Source organism: Lygodium microphyllum, chromosome 19, assembly GCF_053477565.2.
Source record: "Lygodium microphyllum isolate KBCC chromosome 19, Lygodium_microphyllum_v1.1.10, whole genome shotgun sequence".
Lineage (NCBI taxonomy): Eukaryota > Viridiplantae > Streptophyta > Polypodiopsida > Schizaeales > Lygodiaceae > Lygodium > Lygodium microphyllum.
Genome location: NC_141153.1, coordinates 134,180,634 through 134,188,264, shown reverse-complemented (window position 1 = coordinate 134,188,264; position 7,631 = coordinate 134,180,634). Strand labels below are relative to the sequence as shown.

At 41.1% G+C, this 7,631-nt stretch overlaps 1 pseudogene; it reads right to left on the bottom strand.

Moving 5' to 3' along the window:
* Positions 1-3,190: 3,190 nt before the first annotated feature.
* LOC148020407 (uncharacterized) lies at positions 3,191-6,914 on the bottom strand (annotated as a pseudogene).
* Positions 6,915-7,631: the final 717 nt, after the last annotated feature.

Below are 7,631 nucleotides of genomic sequence, written 5' to 3'. Positions count from 1 at the left end.
GAGAGACAGAGAGAGAAAGTAGGAGAATAAGTGGAGAAAGAAGAAAAGGAGAGAGAGTGAGAGAGTGGGAGATTAAGTGAAAAGAAGAAGAAGAGAGGAAGGGAGGAAGAGAGGAAGGGAGAAAGAAAGAAGTGAGAGTCAGTGACTGCGAGGGGCCACGCCCAAACCCCTCTCTTGAAAAAAGACCCCATCCGACGGTCCTTCTTCTGAACCTGTCAACCCAAAACCCAACAAGGTCTGGACTGCCCAATCTCCGCAAGGCGAGTGGCTCCCAAGAAGAAAATCGCGGGAAACATAGGTGTCCAAGCCGCCGGTAATGTTAGAGGGACAAGCAGAACAACCAACGCAGCACACACGAATCAAGGCTAGGTTTACACTCATGAAATGATAGGTTTTTTTTCAATATTTCACATAAAATAATAGGCTTCCACCCAATCTAGTTCATGAACAGTTATCGAGGATTCACGGATCGAGCTCGTGATTTCAATAAACACATGAAATGATAGCTCCAGTTCTTAACATGCAAATGCACAGTTGCATGGAAAATTTAGGCTTTCATGTACTTAAGCCACACAAATACGTGCATAGTAAGATTAAAAAAGTCATCGACTAAATGTGAAGGGAGTTAAGGATCATAGATTGTGTCAGTTTATTAAACGACCCTTGTGCATGGAAGATGAGTTTGATGGCAAAATTCTGCATAGCATCGCACTAAGAGAGGATGGAAAGAATGTATGACAAGTCTTGCAATATATTGTGTTTTAAAGATTACCATGTATGGCAAAACCCTAGGATAAAACCCAAGGGAAAGAGGGATTCAAAAGAAGTTGAGTGATTAAACACACATGCTTGTGAGTTGTTTTTAAGGATCTTGTCTTAGATTACTGGAAGTGGATATGCTCGAGGTTTAAGCTAGCCTAGTAAGCTGACTCTAAATGGAATGTTGATCAAGGCTTATGCTTGGTTGTTTTGAAAAGGATATTTCTAAAAGTGAATTGACGGGTTGCCTTTGGTAAGAGGAGATCCTACTAAGGACAAGTGATTTATAAGCAAGGTGATTGCTTGATGTAGAAAATGATATTTTCTTGATTGGAAATGAAACGGATGTTTTCCTTAGTAATTGTTTGTAAGCTGGGTGCTCCAGCTGTGATTGATTCCCTAAAGGAATAATTAAGGAAACATGGAGCTAGCTACCCCCCGCGAACCGCCAAACCCTAACCAAGGGTTGTGATTCCGAGCCGGGAATGTGGACCGAACCCACCAGGAGAGGTCTCTCCATGGAAATTACTTGGAGTAGGAGGACGCTTGGGTGCCAGTGGGGGCTCTGGCCGTAAATCCCAATTCCTCCGGGCCCTACACAAGTGTTCTACGTGACTTGAGATGGGATCTCGAGGCCTTGATACTAGTTACAAGGCAGAATCTTGGGAGGATAAACCTTCGGGTTTTGTTGCCGGGAGACAGAAGGATTTTTCTGCAGAGGCAGAAAGGAACACTTAATTCTCCTGTATGGGCATGAGATAAACATTAATCTTAAGATAAGTTAAGGAAGTGTTGATCTTGTTTTGTCTTGTCTTTGTGTCAGTGCCCTAAATTACGTAAAGGAACCTGTGATTAACGGGTTAATTAAGGAAGCTGCTTTTATGTGTCAATCATAATGTGGTAGGTAATTAGATAACTAAAACAACCCCGGAGGGAAGCGTGATGGATGTGACCAATGGGTCTATCCTACGGAAGGGTGGTCTCGGTTAGCCGAGAGCTTTCTTCAAAAGGAAATGTTAACGAGGAATGTTAGGGAAGGTCAGACGATGACCTTAGACAATGTTGGTTAGAACCCTGATTCATACCATTTTAGGGGACCGAAATGGGACTATGCCGTACGGGCAGAGAGGTTGAGCGATGCATCCCTCCCATTTCCCATTCTCTTTGAACCAAGTGTGGTATGAGCCTACTTTGGTCCAATTGTATCTACGCAAAGTGGAGCAGCTGACACTAAAAGGCTATTAGGAAGACTTGACTGCTAGGAACCCGAACTTCAAGTCGATCCTGATGGGAATGGCTGGATAAGTTCCATTGCGAGGCAGACTCGAGAGGCCCTAGTTGGCAAACCCTGTGTCATTCCTTGGGAGTGCCGGGCGGCGTCTTCTAGATTGATCTCTCGATGGGCTGCTAAGACGTGTCTTGCAATTTGAGGGGCGAGCACGTTACAGTTGGTATCAGAGAAAAACTTCTTAATGATGCATGATTGATTAATGTTTGGATCATAGACATAACCTAAATAACCTAAATGGTATGGCTTGATTGTCAGGCACCTTCCACACCCATGAATGCTGGCATGCAAGAGAATAAGTTCCTTCTCAAGCAAATTAAGCCACCCGAGTTTGATGGCAAGGGAAGGACTGTTCAAGCGGATGCCAAGATCTGGATTGAGTCCATAGAGGACTATTTTGAGGCAGCAAGAACTGCACCTGCTAACCAAGCTATGCTTGCCAAACTTAAACTTACAGGTGAAGCAAGACTTTGGTGGAAATAGTGGTGTAGAGACCAAGCGATCTCAGAGGGGACCGTCACCTGGAATAAGCTTAAGAAAGCCGTGCAAGGGAGTTATCTGCCACCTATCTACTGCACGCAAAAGATGAATGAATTCTACGACTTGAAGCAGTTAGGATTATCCATTGAAGCATATTATTCAAAGTTCGTTTCACTCCTAAAGAATGCACCCCCAATGGATATGACACAACAGGTGTCAAAGTTCTGTGTTAGGTTGAATCCACCCATAAACACTCGATTGGAATCGATGCGCCCAACGGACTTGCAAGACGCATTACTCCAAGTGAGTCTATTCGTCCAATAGCTTAAATCAGGCAACTATGATGAAGATGACTCACCAGATCAAGACAAGAGGTGCCACAAGTGCGGAGAGATAGGTCACATCCATAAGAGATGTCCCAACCACCGATGTTTCCACTGCAATGGACTAGGACACATCCAAGCAGAGGCAGTCAATTGAACGAGCGAACAAAACCGAGCGAGCCCAAAAAAGCGAGCAAGAAAAGTTAATGGTATAATAAAAGTAAAGTGTAGTTCAAAACAAAGATTCATAACTAGTTTCACCATAATTACACATAAGTTCTACTGATAAAAGTGACAATAATAAAAGTTGCTTCCAAAGTATCAAAAGTTTGAATGCTCACTAATCATCATAGGGATTGTCCGCAACTTGCACTTTGTAGGCATCTAGTTCTAGCTCCTCATCATCAAGACCTAAGCGTGCTCTCTTTGCACCTACTTCTTCTACAAGAGGTCGAACCACAACATCGACTATATCTTCACATATATCAAATGAAAAACATGGACGAGAAGATGCTTGGCATGCACGCATCATAGGTGCAGTGCCACACCCCATCTCCAAAATCAATCCCGATGGTGGACACAAAAGATCTAATACACAGAGCAAGAATACATGTGATCTCTGAAGACCTCCACGCCAAAGAGTCGAAGAAGATGGTCGTGCCAATCTATTTCTCTCTGGAAGGTAATGGGGCCAGCAGTCACTCGAAGGATCAATTTGCAACTTGCGGAATTGAGAGTTGCTCTCTCCAAGAAAGGTGGGTGGATGACATCCACTACGACGAGCAAATACCAAAAGAGAAGATCGGCTCTACATAAAGCATAAAGGTCAGATATGCTCACTACAAGAATTACAAACCAAAAATTTAAGATCACTTACTGACACCTCAAGATCGCATTGTTCCCCATAGCCATATGGAAGCTTGTCAAGCACAAAAACTCGCCTGACAACTTCGAGACCAAGCACATGTATGTACTTCTCAAGCCAAGATAATGCATCACCTATTTTATCAAAGAAAAACTTTACTTTCTTGTTTAGTTAAGTACTTATGCCAACACACATTGACTAGGACAATATACCTGTCAAAGTAATCCAAGTAACTAACCATCCACTATCTCCCAAAGAGGCAGTAGCAACTGTAATTCCTAGGCGAATGTGTGCCTCAGTGAGCATATTCCAAGCAGGCAAGGTGGTTTCTTTATCAATCAAACATCCAATAGGAAAGTCAATGAAGACAACATCGCAAGCCCATTTCACATGCTTCCCATTCCGTACATATGTCATATCATGTTTTGCAAGTCTAGAAAAGAACTCATGTATTGTCTTGTAAGCATCATTTTTTCTCCCTGCAATAAAATCTTGCCCCATAGAGATGTAGTCACCCATCATGCACCCATAACTTATCGCATCATCATCTTTATTGGAATGCATATCATTTAGTGGGCAAGGAAGAAATACAAATGGAATGATCTCCTTGATGGCAACCCTTTGCCCTGCAATAAACAAGAATATATGAGTATAAATTGGATGCAACATGTGTTACGATCTCTAATGATATAATCTATTCCACCTCCTTGGACGCTACTCCTTTGCTCCACTTCATGTTGTTTGGGACTATTGTCTTCTCTCTCTTGCATTGCTGCAGCACAAAGCATTTGCAATGATTCGCATTTTAACAAGGAAAAAAAACTTCACAACCATTGCACCCAAAATGTAATCTTACCATCACTTTCTTTCTTTGTCTCCTTTTTAGACCGTGTATTGCATCGATCCCCAAGAGGTGTATCAACAGATTTTTTGGAATGCACTTTGTGCAATTCCTTCTCTCTTGCCAAAACATATCCACTTCCAAGATCCACCCACCAAGGGCAATGGTCGATCTCCCAATCAGAGAGATTATGCATGCTCTTGGGATACATGCATACTTCCTCATTATCTCTGTCAATCCATCCTTTGCAATGATCTGGAACCCTGGCTATCTTCTTCTCTCCAATCAAATGAAGTAGATACCTTTTGCATGACATATTAGCACAAGCTATTAAAATAAACAAAGAGCAACTAAAGTTAAGCTCATTATGGAAACAAATCTACCTGTAGACAACTCGATATGCAGACATTATGATTTCATTTCTCTTTCGGCGCTAAGGACCTTCCACCTTCTTTGATCCTCATGCATCTATAGCTTGCTCTCTTGCTCTTACGTGAGCAAACATATATTTTCTAGCCTCTAATTTCACACCCTCCATGTAATCCTGTAATAAGGAATCCTGTGGAAGATCTAATGGTGTACCTAAAACACACATTTTTTTCAAGTCTTCCAATGCTTGAATAGCCTCGACCTCAACCTTTTCCAAAAAGCACTCCCGTGTCAACCACCTTAACAAAAAAAATCAAATCTGTTAGTATCACAAGATACACATGATACTAGCAATATCAAGACTACAAAAGCTTTCAAATTGACACTTACAATCTGTACTCATTATCCGACGATGGCATACCATACATATCTTTTAATCTCTTGTTTGCATCCAAGAGAGAGAGCATCACCAATCTTTTTTCTTCCCTCATATCACCATTTGCTAGGAATTTCAACTTGGCAATAGTAATCACTAAGTCTGGGCTATCAAACTTCAGTGCAAATATTCTATCCAACCATTGATCCCCTAGCTTGGGATCAAGCACATTAAGAACCTGCAAAGTGGATAAGAAACCTATATTTAGAGATTTGCCTGTAATGGAGAGTAAAATAAGAAGCAAAGGGGCCATACCATGCCCATCTTGTCTGCCAATCTTTTATGTATCTTGGCACGTTCCTTTTTCAATGTCTCCTCTCTGTTCTCAATAGAGACTGTGTTTAATACCAAATCCTCAACCTTTTTGAGTTCTGAAGTATACTCAACCTTCACAAAAAAAGAGAAGCTTTTAAATTTTACCCTAAAAAGGAAACTTATCTATTATAATCCCTCTTAATAACAACCATGACATGTATTACCTGAAATTCCAATCTTGCCAAGTACCCCCTTGTCAATGGATACCATTGTTGTTTTCCCTTGACACTGCTATATTTTGCTCTCAAGGACTCCAACAGTTTTAGTTGATCCTGGGGTAAGGCACTCAAGAATGTATTGATGTCACACTTGAAGATATTGTTGCAGTTCCAAAGTACATCCCGCAAGCTAGGTTTCACGATGGCATACTCGTTCATGCTAATAAAGGAAAATTTGTAAGATTGAGTTCTATAGATAAAAATATAGACATCAATTCATTGTAACAAATATTGATACACTCACCTATTGACTCTTTGGAGTCCAGCAAGAAGAGCAATCTGTGAAATCCGTGTGGGATCAATAAGAGAACAAACAACCCTGACATGGCGAGCTCTATTCTCTTTGTACATTTGTGAGATCAACTCCATCCAAGCAGTCAACCGATGATTTCCTTCCCATACGTAAAACATTTTACCAGACAAGAACCTGAACTTTGGTTTTGCCAAGACCTCCTTCTCAAATTCTGCATCCACTTCACGCCATAGAGGAGACCAAGTTGACTCTATGGCAGGGATCACTAGTGTTTCTTCTCCTTTATACTTACATACAGACACAACAAATGAGCCCTTCTCTGGTAAATAACCCTCATATTGAAATGCACTTTTTAAAGAGGACATGTCTGTACGAATCCCTCTAACAACAGCATGTGCAATCATACGACACAAGGGGATACGAGGGCAAACTTCTTGAAATAGAAGTCTACATTGACTTATTACATCTCCACATCCTACCATTTGCATATCACAATCGGAAACCTAGCTTGTTGCTTCCTCGTCTTCCTCCTGTACCGGTTGAGACCCTTGCCCCACCACTGTGTCATCTCCTTCTTCACTTTCTTCTTGCAGTTGAGGATCTGAAGTCCCCACTACAACACTCGAAGTCTTTTCACTTTCTATAGTTGGTGTACCCTCCTCTAGAACTGTAGAGAGGGATGATCCACAAGTTCTTTTTTGTGGAGTGGCTAAATTATCTTTGGATGATCTTGCACGACCTTTGCCTCTGGCCTTTCGTGGGGACATGACTGAAATACCACATAAAAGAATCAATACATGTGTAGCGCTTGAATATATATCTATTTGTATTACTTGAATATGCACAAAGAGTACCTGAGATTGGCTTTTCAAAATACCAGCAATATCTTTGCTGAGATGCTCAACACAAGTAGATACGTGAGAGAGACTGGATCGTTTGACTTGCAACATTCGAGAAACAAAAGTCTCATCTCACTCTGGCTAAAAAATGCAAGCGTTTTAAAACATTATTACAAAATGCAAACAAAGTATAAAACACTGTTACAAAATACAAAGCACTGAGCTTGTAGAGAGTAATCCATTATTAAACGGCCAAACATTGCAAGTATAATGGCAGATAATGTCTTAAACCAAGCAAATAATGTCTCAAACTCTATTCTTGGAGTACTTCGCAACTGTCCTGTAGCTGAATTGTAACATTTTAATTTGAAGAGCAAGTCTAACTACTATACTGGCCTTCAAATGTTGTCTGCCCAATCATAGACAAAAGCCTCATCCATTTTTTACTGCGTTTTAAAATGCACCCTAATCTAGGTGCAGTCCATGTAACATCCATGCAACTTCACTTGCTTGCATCATGACTTTTGCTTGCATCATCTGGGCTATATCATTACTTACAATGGCATACAATGGGATCATCCAATTTCACTGTGTTTGGTCTGCATACAATGGCATCATCTAACACTTTGTGCTCCACATAAAATG